Below are 25,842 nucleotides of genomic sequence, written 5' to 3'. Positions count from 1 at the left end.
ATAAGTACATGTTGACTGTGACATGTTTGTTTACCAAGTGGGTGGAATGTCTCCCAGCCCCAAACTGCAAGGCAGAAACTGCAGCTGCCTTGATGATTAACCACATCTTTTCCCGTTTTGGTCTACCTCAAAGGATTGAGTCAGACAGAGGTAGCCACTTCACCAGTGAAGTAATGACAAAGATGTGGGAGATACTGGGGGTCAAGAGAAAGCTGCATATTGCTTACAGACCAGCTTCTTCTGGGGCAGTAGAGAGATATAACCGGACAATTGTGAGCCTCTTAAAAAAGTTTGTGGCAGATTCTGGGCCAAGTTGGGATATCCGATTACCTCTGGTCCTAATGGCCATCAGATCTACCCCTTCATCTGCAACCAAAATGTCACCATTTGAGTTGATGACTGGGCGCAAGATGGTGCTTCCTCAGCATTTGCTCTACCGGACCCAAGAGCAGACACTAATAAATGCCTCCACTACTCATGAGTATGTGGAGAATTTAAGGAAACACCTTCAACATGCTTTTGCTTACGCTCAGCGGAATCTAGAAAGATCGACTGATAGCATGAAGACCCATTATGACCTGAAAACTTCCAGGAAGGAATATCAGGTGGGAGACCGGGTCTATCTATACAACTTCCAAAGGAACCAGGCCAAGCAGCGCAAATTTTTGCCTACATGGAAGGGACCCTTTGAGATCGTCGACAAGATCTCCCCTGTGGCCTACAAAATCCACATCCCCAAAGGTCCTTCGGCAGAGGGGGAAGACAAGTGGGTCCACATAAACCAGTTGAAATGTTGCCATCCCAGGCACACTCTGCAACAACTGGAGGAATCCTCTGGAATCCTAGCGGGTACTGTATCAGACTAATTCAGTTCCAATCATAAAACATACCACATCTAGTCTCTAACATACTGTGATTGTATGAAACTGTCTCTTAGTTATATATTGTTTTTATTAAAATAAGAATGTAATGTTTCGTTATGATAAAATGCATATGCTGCCCCACTATCTCAACAGTGGTGGAAAAAATCGCCTATGAGTAGATATTGCCGCTTTTGCTTTATCATCCTAGGAGAGATGAAACCATGAAGGATGACCAAGAAGAACGATCCGGAGACCGGGAGCAGAGACGCAACGGGCCCGGGGTACCGCCCAATCTTCCCATCAGGACCGGCGAGGAGAACCGATCGATCAGTACCGGATGGAGAAGAAAACGCTGAACTGTGTCATCTACAGAAGAGGAAGAAGATTATGCGGACAGACCGGTGCATGGGTCAAAACCCTTGTGCACGCGACTCCCCATCGACTCAAATTCAAAGTGCAGTCGCGTGGGGGGGACTTGTTGGGTGTCCTGACCCACGTTTAAGCTACCCTGCTACAACATTTGGTGCTGTGGGCTTAGAAAATTCAAGATGGCGGAAAACCCACATGTGCGCTGAAATCCAGGAAAGATGCGCAGTTTGTGCGCCCACCAAAATGGTTGCCTCACTTGCCACCCACCAGTGCGAGAATGAAAGGCCGGGTTGCCATGAGGGAAATGGGTTGCCAAAGGAAAAACAGTAGCGCCGGTTAGCTTCAAAGCGCTTTAAAACCACCATTGGACTACCCGCACAGTAGTCTGAAACCATTGGGAATGGCAATGCTGATTGCCAAACGCAACCTAGAATTGTGGGGAATTCATTTCTTAAATCCCAAAAATGGGTGCAGTACCAGTACTCACCACTATCCAAAAGCCGGCGTTTTAAAACCACTCTGTGTGTTTTTCTGAAGGCAAGCAAAATGCCTATTTCAAACCTTGCAACATGTGCAAAATATTCACTGAACACCAGCAGACATTTGGCAGAATGGAGTTTTGTGTGCCTACAAAATCTGGGAAATGAAGAGCCCAAAAACAATGCTTATAACAAAAATGCTATGGAGTCAGCAGCTTAAGCCTAACTGCAACTGGATTTAAAACCACCAAAATCGAAAATGTTAAATTAAATGAGTGACCTATGTTTGGTGTCACATGCCTTTGTAACTGTTGAAATGTCATAGTTTTGCACTTAGAATCAGCATTCTAGCTGCATGTGTAAAATTACAAGTTATTTTAAAAGCAACAAAAAGTTAGCTGAAGGTCTGGCTTAAGGAACTTGATTTTGCCTAGCAACTACCCATCAGGAGTGAAACTTGAGTCACCACTGTGTTCCCAGGCCAACCTTCCTTTTGCTGCCCAGGCTAAGGATATGCCATCTATCTGATAATTGAATTTCCTGTGCTCTGCCAGAGAGTGAACAAAGCCCTCTCCACTCAGGCAAAGGTTTTTTATTACAGACGTCGTAAAAAGTGGCTTCCTCCTGGAGAAGCTGGGAGGAGCACTGCCTGTGAGAAGCAAGCTGGCTTGGCAGAAACTGGAAAGACTGGTTTCTGTACCATGTGACCTGAAAAGACACACCCCTGCAGCAAGGATATGGTTTTATAAAAAGGGGGATAATTCATAGAGCGGACATGTGAAAATTTTATAAATGATACCATAATTCTTGTGATTTTTCTGCCCACAGTTTAAGACGTGGTAGGAACCGGTGGTATGTTCAGGGGGGTTTTAGCGGAAAAGTGGATATTACTCTAAATGTGTGCATGTTAAAAATCTGAAACTTCATCAGTTAATGTCCCTACCCCCTGCACACATGTATGTAAAGTTGGGTCCATGTCGGAAATTGGAAAAGCAGTTAAAAAGTCAATTATGTACACTCTTTGAATGCAAGCTCCGAGAATGAGCAGAGTTGGACATAGACATGGCTAAATTCAGCCACACCATGTATATGTAATTTTAAACAAATGTGTACCTGTGCAAATATGTTTTTAGGTCAGATATAGATTGTGTGTAAAGTTGACAGGGGTGGGTTCTCTGTATCATAAACAGACCTCATCATGATGACACTTCATTTCATTCCCCCAATCAAGTAAGGGATGAAAGTTTGACCAATTAGAAGCTGAGAGAGAGGTAGGGTCAGTGATGCTAGAACACACCCACATTCTAAACACATAAAAGCAGACAGACAGGACAGATAGAGACCTTCAAAATCCATCTGCCGCTGGAAGCCCTGCCGGAAAAATCCATACTTACCTCCATCAAACTCCAGAAAGCCAAACTAGAGACTTCAATCTATCCAGACCAGAGAGAAAGCAGTGCTGTGCCCAGCTGAGACCAGACTAGAGAGAAAGCAGTGCTGTGCCTAGCAGAGACCAGACCAGGCGCTGTGAGCAGAACCCGGAAAGACCTGACCAGACTGTTGACCAGATCGTGACAAAGCCGCTTTCCGGTTCAAAATCTCTTGTGAGTACTTAGCAAAACTCAGAACACATCTCTTAGTTTAAATTCATCTAATTCAATCTATTTAACCTAAGTAGAACAGTCTCCTAACTGTCACCTGTCACTTGTAAAGCTGTCACTTGTCATTTGCTAGTTGCAAGCTGCACTTGTCTTTTTGAACTTTAAAATTTCAAATCTGAAAAACGACCTTCACAAAATCGTTCATATCTCCGCAACCGTTTGAGCTAGAGACTTGCAGTAACTTTCCTCTGATAGCTTAGAATCGTGGCTTTCCTAGGAACCTAGAACCGCATTCCTACCTCTTATAGTTTTACCGCAATCGCGGAACACGCATCCGCGAATTTTACCGCGATTTGCAATTTCTTCACATGTAAAAACTGATGCTGTTTGCCTTCCATTTGCCAGAAATTCGTTTGACCTGCTAACTATCCCTGTATCATTGCTAGTGTGAGCCTGGACTAATATTAACTAGATACCACTCACCCTGAACCTCTGTAAGGGAATTAAAAGCGCTTAGCATATTTCTCATCCATTGCTAGCACATATCAAAGCATTTGGGCCTGTGTTTTCAAAACTCCTATCTGTTTTCTGTTGTCTAAGCTTGCTGGATTGAACTGATTACATTGATTGCATTTCTGAGAACTGTGTGCTTTCCTCCCATTCCCTTGCATTGCATAAAGAGGGGGGGAGTGAATAGCCAGAGAAAAGTGATTACATTGTTTGGTTGAAATCATATTGAGTATTTTCTGTACTGCATTCATTGAATATTGCATCCACCTGAGCTTACATAAAGCATCCTCTACCACATTATACTTTTGTTCCTATTTCCCAGTGTGCTATCTCATCCATTTCATGTCAACTCATTAGTGATTATAAGAAGTGTGTTAGTGCCAGATTCTCCGTTGTTGATCTTTATCATATCAGATTAAGTGTGCTATTCAATTATTAATTTATTATAAAGCGTGATATAATATATATTGTAAATTATCAAATAAACCCTTTTAACTTGCAAAACAGAACTACTTCTTGGCTCAGTGGGGTCAGGGGGATTCCAAGAGAGGGGTGTTATATAGGGGTAGTCATCCAGAACGCATGAACTGGACCTAAAGATATATCAATAAGGGTTTTCATTCAGTATTATAGACTAGGCGTTGACTTAGCTGTAGTGTTGAATTGAATCCTCTTACAGCATGCTTGGAGGTTCCAAACTATTGATGAAGATAAAGGAAATCACTGGAACCGAACACTTGTTGGCAAACCTGGATGACTTCCCCGAAAGCAATTAGAAGGATTAGATGCCCATGGAGCCAGACACTCTTTGGATGCATTTTTTTTAAAAAAATGAGAATCGGATCTCCTCTCCCTTTCATTTTCACTACATTCACCCTGGCAGTTCTTCCAAATGTGTCAAGACACACCAGACAGCCAATCAAGTCTTGGAAGGTCATGAAGCTACATTAGCTCCTTGAATCGTATGAGGATAGCTCAGGGGCAACGCGCTCACCTTAGAAGGAAGACGACACGGAGCAACACAGGTTCGATCCCCGGTCCGTGATTAGAAACCTCTGGGTATTAAGTGCGTTACAAATAACCAATCATATCACATTATGTCAAGCCTTGAAACCACATACCACCTAGTAGAGTTAGCCAGCGACCCTGGAAAAAGGACTCCACACTCTCCAGGAAAAGACCTCATAAAGGTGGTTAATCTGGCCCTAAAGAAGCCCTTCAAAGGCTCCCAAAGATAGCGTGCCTCTAGATGGAATACCATCAACCTCAACAACCACAAGAAAGGTAACAGAAGCATGCACCGATTCTGGAGTAAAAATCCATGGGAACAAGTCAGTGTTCACTTAAAAAACAATATCCTTTATATCTTAAAAGTCTCGGCATGGAGGAGGGAGCGGTCCATCATTGTCATGGACAGGAAACGTGTGGTGCAAATTCTGGCTAGTATTATGCACAATACTGAGAAATCTAAGCTTACGACTCTGGACTCTGGAGAAAATGTGCACACATAATGGGACGATGACGTGTCAAATACACAGAAAAAAAACACCTGTACGGACACACTCGTTAACACAATTACAAAGTAATTTCAGAGTCCTACACGAGAATGCGTTGTTGTACGAATACATGTGTTCATGAGACCTGTGTAGCTGTCTGTGCTTTTGAGCTAACCCCTAAGAGGGAGCCACAGATGCCTGTACCACTATCCATGCATGCAGAAGCGGTTTTGGAAAGATGGGTACATCATTTATGAACCTTAGTTCAGTCTCCCATTTCCAACCAGTGTTCAGGAGCTCTATTGATGACCTTGGAAACTGCAATAAATACATCTTTTCTATTTCTACATGAATTTGATAAGTCCGATTAGCAATGATAGCAGGCTCAAATACGCCTTAGTGATTCCTCACGCCTGGAACATTATTTTAATAGGACAGCACAGGGAGAAATCATACCCTCTAACTGCTCAGCATTCAATTACAGCGTGTGAAACAACGAACCCTGTTCAAGCTCCGCATCTCACTGTATCTTTTGATTATGAACCTAGGAAGTCTTTTTTTTTCAGTCTCTTAGCATATTCAAGAATGTCGACATATCACTGTAATGAAGGGCGGCGAATGGCCGCCATTGTTAATAGAAGTAAGATAGATTGGTTTCAGCTTGTGCCCACATTTGTTATCTCCTTTCTTTCTCCTGTGCTGAAAGAGCGAACAGTTTAGCAGCCCTGCTCTTCCATCTTGGTCTGGGAAAGTTTTATCAATGGGCCTGTCAGAAACCTGCAACGGGTAGATCTTGTTGAGCTGCTTCATAAATCGACTCATCTCAAAATGGCTGCTCTCAGCAAAAAAAGCCTCCCTTTAATACAAGGTTTAAAACAACTTTTCTTATTTGAATGTGGATGCATGAAAGCAATTGCCATGCCACAACCAAGTGGCAATGACATATAGACCATTTAATCCAGACCTTGAAAATCAGTAACCATTCCTTTTTTGCCTCACAGTCAGCAACAAGTTACAGTAAATCACTTGAAACTGAAATCCTTTTTTAGCCAGGACAAGGGGCACTAGCAACTCTTCGATATTATGCAGGATATAACAAAGTATCAACAGCAAACGTCATTGAGCGTGTTAACTTGCTATCTTTTGTGTTAGGGCACCGAATAGTAGAGCACACTGTTGTTGTGTTATTGTGTGACGAATAATTACAATAAAATATATTTCAGTCATTAGTAGAATGTCACAAATGCTAGATGTCTCATATATATTTTTTGCTAACGATTTACTCTCCATATTATGAGACTGTATGTAAAATAAGTTAATTCATGTTTACTCTTCTCTTGTGGTTTCATATCATAATAGCTAAGTAATAGCCATATTGACTGTGAACTCCCAGAAGAGTGACAACTGATGAACATAGCGCTAAATCATGAGTATGAAAATAAAGTTAATGGTGGAGGCAAAATGGTGCGCCTAATTGGTAGTGAGTATATCAGGTGCACAGCAGATTGTGAGCGTCTAGTGGTAGGGCCACACACTTCTACAGACACATAAATGAGCCAAAACCTGAATTCTTCTTCAGACACAGCCATATGCAGCATTGAAACACAGACCAACACTCCTGCCCTGGAGAACACGTTGTCCTGTTCAAACAAGCATAGACATTAACAGCTCTTAGCCAGTGCTCTCTTCAATGAAAAGTGTACAACATAATTACTCGCTAAAAAAGAATGCCCCTATGCGCATCAATAATCTTCATAACTACTGCTCCTACTCTTCCTCCTTCCATTGCATACCCCTTTTAAGGCCCTCCACCTCCCACACAGTCAGATCCACTCTTTCTGTTGCAAAGTGTGCCTCCTCCTCCACCCCCACAAGGAGTGAGTACTCACCACAGACGAATACATCTGGAAGCAAACCATTCTGGAGTAGGGTGGGTGGTCTAAGTACTGGTAGAAGGAAGAGTAGGACCAGGAGAAAAGGTTATCAGTAAGCAATCTAGGCACAACCTCCATGCCCCTCTTCCTTCTTCCAGCGCTTATTCTATGAAGTATACCAATAACTAACAGCAAAGGCACGCTGGCAGAAATGCTCAAGACACAGAAATGCTGCACACCTGTTGAGATGCATGTACAGTGTCCCAGCCAGGCGAAAGGGATTTGTCTGAGAAAAACCTATTAGTAAGTGCCAAAATGTGAGCAGTTTGACTTTTGCGTGGCAGAAGGCGCATGTATCACTTGTAGTTAGTTTTGACACCTGATAAATACATCATATAGCAACAAAAAATGAGTAATGCATGTATTGATGTTGCTCATGCAGTGGTTACAGATAGGGCAGTGTATAAAAGGCCCTGTGTTTACAAATAGTACACAAAGTTACATTTTGAGTGACGTAAGTGAAGGGAGCTGAAGAAGGTGGAAGATGGAGTCATGAAGGTATTGTGGTAAAAGCGAGGTCAGCGGGTCGACATGGTAAAAGGGCCGGAATTTTGGATTTTAAGGCCTATTACATGATGAACAGAATGAAGGACCTGATGAGGGGCTGTGGCTCTGTTTACCTCAGTCCTAAGGCAAAACCCCTTTCCATCCCCCAAGAGAGGAGCCAAGGTCAGAGGCACCTGCACAGCGCAGATAAACGTTAATTGTATCCAGCTGCAGAGCTCGCTCGTGGTATGTATGGAATGTTAGATGTGGGGAGGGAAGGTAGGGATGCGCCCTTTGAAGGACAAATTCATGAGAGCAGGGCAGAAGGTTTTGTGATGCCAACAGGCCAGGTGAAGATTTAGAGCACTACTGCCCTCAGCCAGAGAGCAGTCATTCCCATTTGAACCACAAGTAGACACCTAATCAAAGCAACCAAAATCCCTGAAATTCAGACTCAAGAGTGGTTCCCTGATCACGTCATTAGTGGGCACCTGGGGCTTGAAGGAGATAAGGGGGAGCTGTGTCTGGAACATACTGTGATTTGGGATAGGGGGAGCAGAGGTAATGCCAGTAAATTTAGTCCAAGGTTGGGGGTGCAACTTGTGTGTGTTGCAGCGTCTGGTATAATGTGAAGGCCCATTGTCTTATCAAAGCAGAGTTGGCCTTGCAATCTTACTTAGAACGTGCCTGGGTCAGAGGGGTGCACATCACGTGACGGTTAAGATTTATTAGTGTATCGAAATACCTGTTAGCCAATCATGTACCAGGATTCAATAGTGATGATGTAGTGGGCCACATGCCTTGGGGAATGGGCATAGATAAAGTGTGGCCAATTGGTCCAGGGACTATAGAGGTGTATTAGCATTTCATATAGTAGCCAACGAGGTTGGTGCTATGACTTTTTAACCTATGTATGATAATATGCAGTTTTCCGCTATATAACCTGTAACTTCTTGGGGCGTGACAAGCTCCTTGCCAGTTCGGTTCTACGGGACAATCAGAGACCTTTGCATATAATAAACCTTGTTTTCTCTTGCAAAGCGGTGCAATAGTTGTTTGGCCTTCTTGGATTATTTTTTATCGTACAGGTTTTGTGTCATGTCTCTCTACCCACCAAGTGAAACTTTACTGAACTGTGGAAACTGCTCAGCAAGATAAAGCATTCAAAATGGAGCAGGTTGAACCCCGACCCTCCTCATCAGGAAGGAGCAGGCAAGAGTGTCAAATAAATGTGAAATTGGAAGCACAGGTACCATCCCTGCAACAACCAAAACATTGAGTTAGGCTAAACCAATTAGTGACCCTTGAAATTCGAGGAGCCTGTGAGCATATTGAATATTGTTAATGTTGTTTATGTGTTTAGGGAGGCAAAGTAGAAACTATAAAACATGTGTTTATTGATTGCCCTGGTATGGAAGAATCTAGTCATAAAATATTCAGGAAGTTTGTTGATAGGGCTGAGAGTTTGCAACAGGAGGACTTCTGGACAAGATTCCTGAGGAGACACAACTGAGCCTAAATGAAGGTCATTTTGCATTTTGGAATGATTTTATGAGGAATTGTGCTTAATATGTTTTATGACATTTGATAATGTTGTTAAATTAACGTCCATAGTCAGTCTTTTCTCTCGTTCCTTTCACAGGATATAATGATTTTTGCCATTTTTAAATGAATTTCATTCAATGAAAGTTATAATGATTTTCTAATGATGTATGATTTTTTGTAAGTAATTTTTAGATATGAATTAATATCAATTAGATGTGTACATATTTAAAAACATAGCTTATACGGTTTAAGGTAAACAAAATATGCACTTTTTGTTTTAAAAAGCCATTTGATCTTATGCTCAAAAGCACCCCTCAGTAGACTGAATCATAATACCTAAGTAGCATTGAGTCCCCTAGAAAATAGGGCAAGGTGTTCTTTTCTTTGAACCAGCAGCTGATAGTCAAATAAGAAGCTTTTCTTCTGCTTCCTGAAGTCCAGAACTTTAAAAAGAGCCTCAAAGAAGAGTCTAATGCATACATTCTATATAAATATGTTGGGAAAACATGCCTGGTATCAATATGAAAAATACTAAAGCGAGACAACTGGCTACCCCACTCTATGTCCAACCAGGGCAGGCGGGGTGATCTACAGAATTATTGTGATTGTTTACAACTTCAAACTAAATAAGCCAGGTTCATTAAATCTTAACACTTAATAAACCGACGTGGATTGATTGAAGAATAGTAATGTTGTTAGTGTTTGTTGAATGAGTGGGATGGTTCCATTTCCTTCTACAAAGTATGAGATATTTATTGTATGAACCTGGCTTATTTAGTTTGAAGTTGTAAGCAATCACAATAATTCTGTAGATCACCCCGCCTGTCCTGGTTGGACATAGAGTGGGGTCGCCAGTAGTCTTGCTTTAGTATTTTTGTTACAGTGTGTCTCCCGTTCTGAGAAACTGGCCCCCGAAAACAAAAAATTGAGGGAGATTACCTTTGTAGAGATAACTGGTATCAATATGAGACTTAAAATCAGCACCCCTGCCAAGCCCTCAAGAATTGAAGAGATATTAAACTCTTGAGCCAGATAAACTGAAGATACCCTCTTCGGTATGAAATTAGGGTCACACCAACAAGTGTTGCATTAGGAGAGACCTCCAGGTATGGAGAAGAACAAAGCAGCACCCCAACTCCTCAATCAGTCAAGCTGAGGTTATGGCCACCATGAAGGAAGTCTTCAAAGTCAGGAATTTCAAGTCTGCTGAAGAATGTAGGTTGAAGGGGGCTGCAGCCCTTAGAACAGCCATGGGAACTCACATATAAGGTAAATATTTCACTCTGGGGTAAGCAAGAGTAAGACTTTACAATCGTCAGGACACAAAAGGGGCCCTAGAGTCAATCCCCCCAACGGATTGTATAAGTACCACCAACATCAATACAATAAAACAAAATAATGGAGTACAGCAGGTGCAATGAAAAAAACAGCTTTATTTATTTTATTTTGAAAAAGTAACAGCCGGGTGAAAAACCAAATAACTCTCTTAACCTGCCCACATCGGGCCAAGGAATATAAGGTGAAAAACCACAGAATTCACATAATTACAAATAACATTTCACAAAATTCTAACAGTCATTGGTTTACACTAATCAAGATCCTATAGAACCCTGTACATTGGAATCTACCATTGGCTAATCCACTATCTCCAGAACCACCCAAATCAAATCCATCAACTATAATGTCATCACCAGGAGCATCATCACTGTTTCATTGGTTGGCAGATTTCATGCTGACAGTGATTAATTAATGTGAACAGAGAGATCGAAACTTGGCTTAAAAAAAGAACAAAAGCTGCCATCTCACTTCCCATGCTCTAGGCTCAATGATCCCAGACTGTTCCCTAACCTGCAACTCTCATCTCGATACATTTTGCCAACACAGCTGCACAGTCTTCTAAATATTTCATGGGATGAATAGTTGTAGTGAGGGCCCTTTGTGCAGAAAATAATTTCTCATATTTATTGGTCTTGCCAATACATTTTACCCTGGGTGCAATGGTACTACCTTGTTGTTGGGGGCACTGCTTATGCAGCTTAGTTTTGTATCTTTGGCAATGCTACCACATGAATCCTTGTGCACCTGACGATCAAAGCTCTGTGTATTCATCTAGTTATCACCTGGAACAAAAATAATTGTTGCATATCTAGTTTGGAGTCCTGGAAACAGCTGATTCTCACAGCTTCAGCTAACACCATCCTATCCTTCCTTCTTCCCTGATCTTGGCTGTCTGGTGTTTTCTAAGCAAAAGTGAAAAGGAAAACATTTACAGGGTAATTCATGGAATTAATGTGTGCTGAAAAGGGGAGCGCAAGCGTGAAAATCGCAGTGCATGCGTATGCAATCCGCGCACGCATCCGTTAGTCGATTAATGGAATGCGCTGCGCGTGGTTTACCTGAGATGTGCACTGAATAAGCGTGCCGCGCACATGCCATTGCGACATCCCAAAGGCTGTGCGCGAGACAGCCAGTGAAGGCGCACAGGGGTCAGTGCACACACCTAAAAACGGGGTGGAACATGCTGAATGGGGAACAAGACATGAAAATGTGGGCGTTACGGGGGAAGTACCGCTGCCAAATCCTCGCAAATCCCAAACGCGCGCTAACAACACATATTCATGGAATCGAACAGGGGAAATCTGCGCACCACAAAAGACGCGCTAATCTGGAAATACGTACGCCAGGCTGAAGCAGGCGTAAGCGCCCCGCGCAACATAAAAGTGTGCACAAACAACAAACAAGCTCAAACACTACAATGAATATACCGTTCTTCGCAGCAGTGGTTGTGGGACACCGCAGGAGGAGGACAATAGCCAGGCCCTGCATTTTTGGGATGCCTGATAACCAGGTCTATGGCAGGTACAGGTTTCCACCCCATATCATCTTAGAACTGGTTGCTGAGTGGGAAGATGACCTCACATCACCCACCCTGTGCTCCCAAGCACTGAGCCCCTTGGAAAAGGTGCTCAATATACTCCATTTCTTGGCTACTGGGTCATTTCAGTGGACAAGTGCCATAGTTGGGGGCATCTCACAGGCCACACAGTCACGCTGCCTACACCAGGTGTTGGCGATCATGACTGCACGCCCCTCAGTCCACAGGCACATATACATGCCCAGAACACCTGCAGAAAGGCAGGCCGTGGTCCAGGACTTTTACGAGGTGGCACACTTCCCCAAAGTGCTAGGTGCCATTGATTGCACCCATGTGGCTCTACTTCCTCGTAGGGCCACTGAGCACATCTACCGAAACCGCAAGCACTGGCTTTCCATCAACATGCAGGTTGTATTTGATGCCAAGGGAAGCATCACCTCTGTATATGCCAACTATCCGGGGTCCAGTCATGATAGTTTCATATTCAGGATGTCACCCCTAAAACGGGACCTGGAAGCTGGGCGGCAAGGCGACACATGGCTCATTGGTGAGTACAAATGCCTCCGCACATGCATGCATGTCAGACACTTACAAATGTCAAAACCCAACTAATGACAACCATTATCACCTCCCCAGGTGACAGTGTCTAACCTCTGAGCACATACATGATGACGCCAATACGGAACCCCACTGCAGCACCCGAGGTAAGATACAACGCAGCCCATGTTGCAACCTGCGGCATAGTGGAGTGCACATTCGGAGTGCTGAAGTCACGTTTCTGCTCCCTTGACCGCTCTGGTGGCCAGCTGCTATATGCGCCCCAGTAGTGTGCAGGATCATATATGGCAACATGTGTCATGCACAACATTGCATCCCCGGCGGGGCGTGCCGGTGGACATGGTGGTGCCCCCACATCCCCAACGACATGCATGGCCCCTGCGCATGGGAGAGCAAAGGGCACGTGGTGAGGCAGCCCATACCCAGCTTGTGGCACATTTTAGTGCACACAGGCCTGGCACATACCAGCTGACAAATGATGATGACAACAGGGACAGTGAACTGTCACAACCATACCACCCTGAGATTGTTTACCTGGAAGTGCTACATTGTGTGCATCCTTAGCTACTTAAAAAGACCCAATGCTGTGTCAGTAAAAGGCACACATTCATGCTGCATGATGCACTACCCCCTTGCAAAAGAGCACACCCAAATACTGGTATGTCACCCAACCCCTTCCAAACCCCATCTGAGCTGGTCATTACACCATGGCATGGCATGCAATGTCAAAGCAACTAAATGAATGCACAGCACATCACACAAGTCTCACAAAGTGCATCGTCACACATTGAAACAGGGCAGAGACAATTCTCTCTCATCTATGAAAAATAAACAGCACACATGAACAAATACTTACCAGCAAGAGAAAACATGAATACAGGACCCAACAGTGTCAATGTATGACAGTAACCAATGACAATAGTGCAAGTGTTACAACCTGACAAAGGCAGCACATTGACCCTTCAATCTCCAGTGTGTTGTTGGTAGGTAAATGTGGCAGGTTACTGCATACAACATGAACTGCATCTGCAATGGACACAGGGAAGTTAACACATGAAGAAGCTACATGTAAATATGCATAATGGGCAGTATGTTATACAATATACAAATCAACCATGCAGTGGAGAAATCATCAGCAATCCCCACTAGGGGTGTATACACAGTTTGGACTACAGACTGGCCACACAACTGATGGAAGCCCAATGTCTCTGTGTAAATTACTGTCACACAGTGACACCCTTGTGAGCCCATGGAAAGGGGTAGCAGGAGTGGCATATGTGTCAGGACCCCAAGCTGCTAACACAAACACAGGACAAGCCTGCATGGGCCCATCCGGAACACACAGTGGATGCCTATGGGTGCCACACAAAGCAACACACTGTAACATGAATGTACAATAGAATCAAAAGAATTTTCAACAAAAAAGGAAAACATTAAAATAAAAAAATTTAAATGAAAAATGAAACTGAAAAATGAAAATTCCAAATAGAAATGAAAAAAGAAAATTAAAATTAAAAAATTAAAATTAAAATTAAAATTAAAATTAAAATTAAAAATGCAAATGAAAATTTACAAATTACAATTGTAAATGAAAAATGAAAATGAAAAAAGAAAAACGAAAATGAAAAAGAAAGAAGAAAAATCAAAAATCAAAAATCAAAAATCAACAATCAAAAATCAAAAATCAAAAATCAAAAATGGCCATGGGTCGACCAGGGGGGGCAACCGGAAGGGAGGAGGTACAGGGTGCACCCCAACACCCACATGCGTGGATGTTAAGAAAAAAAAAACTCCATGGGCTCATGGCCTGCACGTCTACCCGATAGTGGGAGAACTGCCGTCGCTGTCGTCACCATCTGGTGCTACATTAGAAGGTGTGTGTGGTATGGGAGGCAGACCATGCAAAGCCCTGGCATGCTCCTCCAAGGCAGCAAGCATGCGGGTCTGAAAGGTTTGCATCTGCAGGATGATGGTCCGGAGATACCCATGCCGTACCTCACGGGTAGCACAGACTTCTGCCTGCAAGGCCTCACGTGATACCCGGATCTCCTCACGGATTGCCTGGAGCTCAGCTGAGATTGTGCGTGTTAGATGCTCTAGCTGCTGTTCTGACCTTGTACTCTGGGACACCTCAAGTGCACCCAGAGTATCTTTGATGGACCTGGGTTCTACCCTCAGGTCATCCCTGTGGGCCTGTGACTCTGCAGATATGGCTGTGCACAGAGTCTCCAGTTCAGCCAGTTGGTCCCTGTTGGCTTCCAACATGTCCTCCCTGTGTGACCAGCACGTGGACTTCGTTGCCTGCTGCTGGAGCTCCACCTGCCTTTCTGGGGGGAGAATTCATGGCCTGAGCCATCATCTCACACAATGCCCCCTTTTGTGCTGCAATAGTATACATGGAGTTCTCCCCCACAGTATTGCCCGGTGGCGCACGGCCACCGTGTTGGCGGACACCACACCTCTTTGGGCCAAGGTGATGTGCACCTTGCTGTGCTGGCACTGCCCGAGGCTGCAGGACTGCATTCCTCTGATCTGCTGGCCCAGGAACAGGAGCAAGTATAGTGGAGTGTGACCCTGCATCCGTAACCACCACGCCTGACATTCCAACACTGAATGGGCCATTGAGGGGTCTACCCCCAGTGCAGGTGAGTTGGACAGAACAGCATCCATGCCAGAAACACTCACCTGCAACGGGAAATTTGTCTCAATGTCTGATTCAGCAACTGAGCCATAGAGGTCATCAGAGGTGTACCCAGAGACACCCGTGGACAGGATGGTCAGTAGGACTAATGGATTTTCCTGCACCACCACCCCACGTCCTCCACTGGTGCCTGGTTGGTGCTCTGAGTACTCCTGCCCCTGCACCATCTCCTCCTCCTAAACAGCATCTAGTGCCTCATCACCTGCAAAAAAAAATTAAAACAAACATAATGAAGACAGGCATGAACAGCACAGCCGACACACATAGGCATCACAATCTACACATCGAATACATTAATGAGATACGTCACACATGACACTAACTCTGGCATGCATGTAGTGGCAATAAAGTGAAAGGGGAACCTAAAAACAGACACTGAGGACTCCAAAATGGAAAAGCAACACATGTGCTGCATGGGGCATAGCACCTGCATCACACATTAGCCTGTGAGTGGCATGGACAATCCACAAACATGACACATGCCAGCACACAGATGGCACATAGCATAGCCATGGCAGAATTGACAAGGACACCCAGATGGCAGTAAATCAGTACTGTCCCCCATCCATGTGAGACGCACATCATGAAATAGAACATGCAAAAGAGTGTGACAAAACACACGTGTCACACACTGCAACAACGCCAGTGTTTACTAATACAGTGATGGGAGGCACATCCATACATCAATGGTAGGTCACTTGGACATGACACAAGTCAATTGTCATGTTGAAAATTCAAACAGGGCTCTGAAGTGATTGGGTGCAGTGTATGTGTAGGTGCACAAAAGTCAATCATCCTGATTGATGAAATCATTTCCATAATAAGTTACCAAATGTGGGGCATTGTGGGGTGAAATCTATGTCTGAAGTATGGTGAATGTGGGGCAGAACGACACACAAATGTGTGTTTATCATGCAAATGATTCCATCAATCAGGCAGAATGAAAAGAAAAAGAGTATTAAGAATGTTGTGGCATGATGCCAGTTGAAGGGCAAGTGCAGTCCTTATGTGCAAAGTGTTTTCAGCAGTCAGTAGGGATAATGTGAAACCCAAATCCAAAGGCGGGGGATGGTTTGGAGGCACCACATGGGTCACATATAGCAGTCATGACTACACAGCCTGAACTGGCACTCAATCAGAACACATCACCCAAGAAACATACACATGGTCTGGACACACACACATGGCCACTCACCGGACATTGCCTCAAGATCTGGTAGGTCTCCCATGCCTTGGATCTGATCCTCTGCAATGAACCCTCCAGCGATTGCCTCATGTTCTGTGAGTTCATCCTCCTCGGGTGGAGACCCAGTGCCTGTCACCAGCCTAGAGGCATAATTGGAAGCCAGCTTGTTTTTGCTCGGCGTTTGAGGTCATTCCACCGCTTTGAGCAATCATCAGCTGTGCGCTTCACAAATCCAAGGGAACTAATCTGGTCCGCGATGCACTGCCAGTGGGCCTTACGTTGAGGAGTCGTAGTCTTGCACCCTGCAGTCACCAGCGTGTCGCGCCATGATCCGGCACGTAGCCCACAAGTGCGTCTAGTTTCACATCATTGAAACTCTGCTTCCTTGACGTGCCGGAGGGGGAAGCCGTGTCTGGGTCCCAGCCTGTTCCGCAAGAGCACGCTTCTTCCTCTTGAGAGGTGGTGCGGACCCTGATTGGCTTACGCCGCTCTGGTCAGTAGGGGCTGAAGCGCAGGTGGACTGGCCACTGGAAGCAGGCAATGGCACAATGACCAAAGGTCTCACTGCAGGCATTAGCTTGGTGCTGGGTGCTGTTGCCAGGACCAAGCAGCACAACTGCCTTGGTGTGATGGTCTGGGACCAACACTGTCCCGGCTGGGTGACTCAGAGACGGGGTGCAGCCTCCTCACCCTGGCTACTCGGGGCAGCAGATGACATTGCTGCCCCAGATCCACGTGGCCTGGTGACAGCAACTTTCACCGCCACACATGGCTTTGACTTCGTGACACGGAAGTCAGCCTGTGAGTCATCCCGTGCCAGTTCCGTGACCAATCTGGGCAGCGTTAACAGGGCCTGAGCTGGGATGGTGTCAGCTGCATCTCCTCGACCCATTGGGGGGGGCATAGGTGTTCCTGATTGGTCCTAGACACACTGCCCTCTTGGGCCACCCTGACCACGTTGCCCACCACTGCCACCTTGGCCACCCTGGACACTCTGTTCATCCTGGCCTCATGCCCTAAAACGGACACCTATTGGAGGTCAGCCACCTTTGCCTCCCTTAGCACTTGGTCGCCTCCCAACCACGGCACAGATGTTCTTGTGCGAATGGGAGGTGCAGTAAACAATTGACCTGGGCAATTGGGCTAAAGGGGGCAGGGGACTAGATGGAATATGTACCCCTGTGCTGTTGCAAGGCTGTCTGCGACCCCTGGGGGAAGATGACGGGTCACGCAATGCTCAGGCACCCCAAAAAAATGAAAGTGCACACGACCCCTCGGTAGCCCACGTGCATGGAATGAAGTACCTGCAGTACATTGTGGCACCCAGATACACAAATATAAGCTTACGCGTGGTATACGCAGGCTACAATGACCTTTGAATGGGTACACGACACATGGGGCAACCACCGTGGAAAAATATGTGCACGACTTACTGTCTGCCTGGAAAAATAATGTGAAAAAGGGGCGTGTGGGCACGTAGGCAATACCCTTGCCAAAAGAAGAATTGAGCTCTGTCTCAGTAAACAAGGAGCACGCACTGCAACCGTTGTGAAGTAATCGCGTGTGAACCAACAAGAAGTGCAAGAATCACCCACTCGCTCTCCACAAAAAGCATGTACAAGGAAATGGCATCCTACATGGACCTTTAACCCTTGCCCACAGAAACGCCCATGCGTGCCACGTCACTAATGTGCTGACGCACTAATGGCCTTTGCTCCAATTACACGTAGTCACACGCGGATGTGCTGTTTTTGCATGTTCAGATTCACTATGCACCCGTGCAAAGGGAAATGCCTGCGCGCATTACGTCACTTACACGCTTACGCGCTAAGGCCCTTTCTTCAAATAACACGCTGATGTGCTGTTTTTTCACGCGCCAATTCATTCTTCATCAAGCTGGCCATGCAACAACACACGGAAGACCACGCTCCTGCCCAGAAGGCCTTATTCCTGCCTCCCACAGCCCCGGGGAGCCTCCTATAAGCCATCTTTTGCTGCCTGCCTGTTGCCAGCAGTGCCCCGCCATTTGGTGACTGCACATCAGCCATCTGCAGGGGTCCAGTTGCTGTGACCACCCCTGCTGGAACAGAAGACTCCCGACTAGTGTTCCATCACTCCACAGCCCAGCCCCAGGACCTAGTTGCCCACCCACACCTGCCTCAGGGGTTTCCCATATCTGACACAACACCACCAGGCACCAGTGGCAAACCCCCAGCACAGAGGCAGAGGGCTGCCAGCTTCACTGCCAATGAAGTTGGCATTCTGGTGGAGCAAGTCCTGGGGCATTATGATGCCCTCTTCTTACCATCGTATGCCAACAATGAAGGATGGAAGAGGATCTGGAAGGACATTGTGGGGGCCATCAACGTGGAAGGGATGGCACCCCGCAACATAAAACATATCCAGAAGTGCTGGGAGGACTACAAGTCCAGAATCCTCAAGAAGGCCCAGCGCATCTTGGATGCAGCGGATGCAGTGGGGCGCTTGGTCCACCTTACCACCCAGCAGATGAGGGTCCTGGAGTGCATTCATCCAGTGCTTCACCACCAGATCCTCAGGATGCAGGCCCATCTGGAATCGAGCAATAAGTGCCCATGCATTTCTGTTTAAAACAGTGCATGTTGCAATGTGGTGGTAGTTAGCTGCGTGCCTGTATGTGTGACATGGGTCATGTATGGATGTGTGTGTGCAGGGACGTGATGTTGCTGCATGTGAGTCCAGTCAGGCGTGACCCACATGGATGGTGTATGTGTTACATTGCATCATGCGGAGTAGAATGTGGAATGCGCACATGTATGCATGCCAGTGACTGTACTTGGACATGATTGGGGTTTGAGAGATGGGCCCTACTGTCATGGACATGAATGGTGTACAGGTCCATGTGTCTGAGTAGTGTGTGAGTGACTGGTAAACGCCATGAATGCATGACACATGTCCGTGACAATGTGTTGATTTACTGATACAGCCTAGTCATCCTTGTATCCACTGTGTCTGGGGGTATACAGGGCCAGATGCATGACCCTCCGGTGATGTGTGTGCATGTGATCAGCATGTCCTATGATGCATGTGAGTTTCAGGCCACCATTGGATGTTGGACATGGATGCAAATGTTTGTTGCATGTGCCATGCCTGTTCCTACATGTGTGTTGCCTGCACTGACCCATGTGTTGTGGAGGGACCTGATGGAAGTGATTATTGACAGTGCCACTCATGTGCTATTGCTTTGTGTCTAGGGGACTATTGTACAGTACCCTGATGTTTGTGTTCAATGTCTCCCTTTACACAGCAGCGAGTGAAGAAGAGGGCGAGGTGGCGCTGTGGAGGAAAGCGGCAGGGATGTCTCCACTGGCCGGCGACACAAGGCCCAGTCACCCTCCCAGGATATTCCATTATTCGGGAGTGAGGGGACTGGTGCCACATCTGCCACTACGGCTGCAGCGGAAGGGGTGGGTGAGCCCCCACAGGGGCTGGCAATGGCGGAAGATGATGTGGGGACATCCAGGTTGGTGGTGTGTATGGAGGCGGAGGAAGCCGCATCCAAGCTGCACATGGGGCCTGGTGGGGGTGGTACCACTGGTGCAAGTGGTGCAGTCCAGGAGCAGGGGCAGGAAGCAGCACATGTCGCCGCAGAGGGGCCTGTGCATGTCACTGTCCCTGACACTGTGACTGCATCACCATGCACCAGCAGGGATGCCCCGTCCCAGGCCCATCCACAGGTGGGGCGAGGTCCACATCCTCTGGCACTCCTCTACCTAAGGACTTGGGGACCAGTGACAGGATCGAGTCCGTCTTCATTGGTGTCGCGTTGCGCACACGTGTAATTCGTGATGACGTGCATGCTTCCCGGGGGACCAGGCACGTCATCACGAAGAGACGTGTGCCAACGTGGCCCAGTTGAGAGGGCTCGTGGTCGGAGGTTTCCTCCATGTGTCGCTCTGTCTTGCGGCCCTCTCCTCCTCTGTGCACACTATACGCCAGTCGTTCTCCGTGCCGTCTTCCAGCCCAGATGACACCAGGGCCTCCTATGGACCTGCCCCAACCAACGCAGCCAGGCTGGTGGAGAACCCATCCCAGCCACAGTCTGGAGTCGGAGCACCAGCACAAGTGGTCACCCCAGCAACTGGAGCCCTGGCAACGGATGATGTGCAGGCACATTCAAGCAGGGCACCTGCACGACAGCCCCTCGGGTTGCCATCTACCCGGAGGCAGTGGTGGCGGCGGCAGGCAGCAGAAAGGCAGAGGCGGCAGGCTGAGCGTAGGAGGCATGTGGCCTCTGGGCCATCAACATCATCAGGGCAGGCATTGGCCGGTGGGCAGGAGGACCCAGGATAGGGAGTGTCTTCCGTGTGGCAGCGGTTGGGCCAGCAAATAGGTGCAGAGTGGCGGCAGGCGGAGTGGGCACGGCTCACAATGGTCAGGGCGGAGTACTCCATCCACAGGGCATTGAGGCGGGCTGAGTGCCTCGAGGCAACTCGCAGGGAGTTGAAGGAGGCAATGGCTGCATCCCTGCGAGACCTCGAGGCCAGGGAAGAGGCCGGCCTCTGGAACATCGAAATGGAGTTCGATGATGCCCTGGCCCGGAACACCAAAAAGTGAGCCGTCGGACTAGCCCACCGCCTTTGTACATAGTTATTTAGGTTTAGGTTTCATTTGGTTTATATTTTTATTTGGAGTTCAAAGAGTTGGCTCCACTTTTGGTATGTAGTTGTATTTTATATAGGATTTTCGGTAGGTTTCCTTTTGTTTTGGGATCATGGACCCTTCTGACTTTCATTGTAAATAGTAGCAGACTTGTACATACTTTCGTTGTTACATCATCCCATGGAGCAATGTTTTTTTGTGCTTTTGTTTTTTATCTACTTCATATGTACTTTGGCAATGGACCACTTTTCAGTTTTCATGTCGTGGATTTTTGTTTTTCATTGAATTTTACTTTATTTTTGGTATTGTATTCATTATTACTTAATTTGCATGTGTGTTTTTCATTATGTCATTTTTTATTTTGTTTAATACATTTCATATATCTTCATTTTTGGTGTTGTGTACTCTCATTGGTTTTTTGCATGTCTGAGCATTGGCTCAGTCATGTGTTGCCATTGTGTGGCTCTGTTGCACATTTCTTCATGGTCATGCTGGTTGTTTTCAGACTCTCATGGCATGGGTAATTTGGGAGTGGGTGCAGTGGATGGTTTCGTACTTGTACTGACGGGGGTGGGGGGATTTGGGTTGGCATTAGGGCCATGCATCTGTATTGTTAGGACGTGGTGTTTGGGGGGACATGTGTCGGGGCCTGCTGGCAGGTTGCCGTCAATGGGGGTGGGGTGAGGGGGGCATGTGTCGGGGCCTGCTGGCAGGTTGGCGTCAATGGGGGTGGGTGGGGGGACATGTGTCGGGGCTCCCAATTGCATGGATGATATATCTGAGCCAGGGATGACATGGGGCAGGAACCAGGCTGACTCAGGTAAGTATAAACAGAAGATGCTTTATTCTTGCTTAGTTACATAGGCATAGTTCATGAAAGGTAAGAGAGTAAGTAACAAGCCTCTGCCTTGGTTCCCAGTCTCACTCCAAGTCCCAACCGGCACTCTGTGGAATCCCCAAACCTCCCACACTCCAAACTCCACCTTACCGTTCTATGAGGCCCCTCATACACTGAAGCAGTCAGTACAATCATACCAGAATACCACACATCTCCCTCTTTAACAACAACCACAAGAAATAGAATACACCTTTATCATGCTAGGATAACAATCAAAACAAACATAACACCTTCTACCCTGGCCGGCCACACCGGGGTCTCAGTGCTGCCACCACCAAGCGATTACCTTGCCACATCGACAATAAAAACTAAACTACCATCAAAAATCCTCCTAACCTACCAACTTTTGCCAAAACTGCCACTACTGGCCTCAAGTCTGCCACACCTGAGCACTAACCACGTCTCAGACGAGACCAACATAACTTCCAAAATAGTGTAGCCCCACAAGCGTACACAATGGCCTAAACAAAAATCCTAACATGCCAACAGCAACCACACCCAAAGTATCCAAAAACAAACATGCCTCAACGCCTTATCCCCTCTCCCCAAAGAAAACATTGAAAAAGGATGAAAAATATAGCAAAAAGACAAACTACACAAAGACCACACGAATCATAAAAACGCAACCACTGAAAGAAAGAATTGTGGTGCGTAAAACCAAACACAGTAAAAACCATGCGAAAAATTGTCCACAACCGCCACAAAGATGGGATGTAGCGGTATGCATAGATATAATAATGCAAAAATTAATCTTATAGCACGACAAAGAAATAAAATATGTCATGCTAAAATCCCATAACTCACAATAAAATGTATTAAAAATGTGATGTTCAAATTTATCAACAATTCAATTTGCCAGTGTGTGGTTCAACTGGTCTTCTAATGACCACAACTACAACCAAAAATGTAACCACAGTCAACAATATAACACTGGCCTACTATCTGTGTGCCACTCCAAAAACCATGAGAAACAAAAATCAACTGGGGTGCTACACTACTAAACTTTGCAATACCATGTACCACCTGGCACTACAGACCAACTACTAGGAGTCCAACTACTCCTAAAAGTCACCAACATGTGCGGTCACCTTCAACACACATAACTACAAAATGGGCCCCATGCCCAAAACTTGCATGCACAAATGCATGCACATGACTTTCAAACTACAATATTGGGCCCCTTGCCCTGGTGTCCACATAAATACCCTACTGAAAGGTTAACCTCAACTGGAGCACTACTACCACAAGTGTCCAACCTCCACAAAATATGAGGTTACTACAAAAGGTTTTTCAAATATTTAGGCAAACACACCCAGCCGGCATGTGAGAGCCACCTCAATATTAACACATGCAACTCCAAATACATGTACAACTACAACTCCACAACAACGTAAATTGCCATTTACACATCCACAACAGTCACACCAACCACGCTTCCTAATGTGCACACCATATGTCACATGCTCACAAATACTACAAAACTCCAAATTTATGGTCCACACAACACATATCCACTACATACAATGGCCCTCATTACGACCCTGGCGGATTTTTTCCGCCATCGGCGGACTTTTCCGCCATGGCGCAAAGTCCCTTTACGCCATGGCGGATGGCGGACTTACCGCCCCATTCCGAGGTCGGCGGGGCGGTAAGTCCCCATTGACCCATTTACCCTTCCCCATTCCCATTTCGGCCCCATAGGGCTCAATGGGAGTGGGGAAGGTGTTAATTACGCCACCGCACACTACGGTGGCGTAATTAACACCGAGGTCCCATAGCGCCATGGATTTTTACGCCCGCAAAAAGCGGGCGGAAAAATGACCATGGCGCTATGGGAACTCGTAGTTGGCGGTAAGGGGTCGGCGCAGCTAACGCTGGCGCAAACCCCTTAGCGCCAGGGTCCTAATGAGGGCCAATGTGCATTTTAATTTTTTTTCACATTTCCTATATTTGGATGTGTTGCGCCGCAGCCATGGTGGTGATCAGTCACCATACTGGGGGCACAAACCAAAAAAAAAAAAAAAATCAACAGTAATAATCTTGTGAACATTTCAACCATCCTAATTTAAATACTTCAGCTTTGTCAATCCTTTATAACCTCATTAGGTACATTATAATAGAAATTTCCATTGCATTTCACTTCAAATATTGGACTTCAAACCCTGCACATCTTAATCTACCTTATCTTCCCATCTTTAAATATGCCGTACAGAATTACATCAAAAAAATTGTGTGTGCATGTTTCATTTCCCCTAAACAGCACAACAGCACAACGATATCCATATCATATGTCATCTCGACTCCACTTTGAAACTACAACTTAGAGTTTCTCATTACTCTACTCCAAAAATGTCAGTAACATCTCCATGAAATCATTACGCATTCAATATCCTGTGATTCCGTATAACTCCAAGAATTCTAATAACAATATGTATTAAAATATAAAATCCCAAATACAATGTGGAACACATTTCTTCTGATCAAAAATGTGTCTTCACAACTCTAAACAACTCAAACGCTGCTTACTGCAATCCTGCGGCATGGAACTCAACACATTTAAAATGCCAATTAAAGATAAATAAATCAAGTCTTGAATTCTACTGCTTCCGGCGACTAATGCTTATTGTGCTATGATGACAGGTCTACGTGAGGATCAAAAAGTCCCATAAATCACTGCTGTGAAACACTTACTGCTCCACGTTAAGAGGTCTCCAGGCATGAACAACAGTTCGGAAAACAAAAACAAAAAAAATCACTGCCGACCATGTATATATGCACGTTGTTCAACTCACATCTTTCGTTGCCTGTCTTAAAGCAGTTAAAACACAATTCCGTCACTAGATGAGACGAAATTCGTTTGTTCCGATGGGCCGGAACACTTTACTTCATGAAAGCGCGTCATTTCGTATGATGCCTGGTTTTCTCGGGTCCTTCCTGACACGTCATCACGCCCACGACGCATGGTTTACTTGGGCCCTTCCTGATACGTCATCACGCCCTGTCCACGTTCCTAGGGCCTTTCCTCTAAAGTATTTCCCCGGCCCAGGAGAGAAGAATGATGGCGCCGGCCCCCTTCTTCTCTGCGTTCCAGCCCAACGGGCATGCTGGAATGCAAGCTTGTGCTGCATGCTGAGTGCGCGTGCCACCCACAGCCCCAGGTGACCCCTCCAAGGTCCAAATTTCGCCCACACAAGACTCTGCCAACCATTTTTTTTTCCCAGTACCTTGAAACATGGGTAAAATCCAAATGCCATCCTGCGTTGCCGGCACATGCTGCTGGCACATTCTCGCTTGGACGCCTCCAAACTCACATTGCCTTTATCCACGACCTTACTTGTGGAAACCTACAATAGCACTATGACCAAGGCGTTAGATCTGATCGCCCCTACCAAAGTCCGTAAAAGCAAACAACTCTCACACCTGAATAACTGGTTCACACCTCAACTGAAAGACCTTAGAACCCAAAAAAGAAAATTGCAATCAATCTGGCGACATTCGCCCACTGAGGAGAACAAAATCAAGTTAGCTACCCATGCCAAACGGTACAAAAAGGAAATTATCAACACTAAAAAGAATACTTACAATGACAGAATAGCTAAAGCCAAATCTGATACTAAGGAACTATTCTCCATCCTCCGTGAAATGGAATCACCCACACCGCAAACTGATAATACTCCTAAAAATAAGCTCTGGTGCACTA

The sequence above is a fragment of the Ambystoma mexicanum genome, chromosome 7q, assembly GCF_040938575.1.
Source record: "Ambystoma mexicanum isolate Mex_15411 chromosome 7q, UKY_AmexF1_1, whole genome shotgun sequence".
Lineage (NCBI taxonomy): Eukaryota > Metazoa > Chordata > Amphibia > Caudata > Ambystomatidae > Ambystoma > Ambystoma mexicanum.
The sequence above is the reverse complement of the archived record's forward strand: the minus strand, read 5'-3'. Positions refer to the sequence as shown.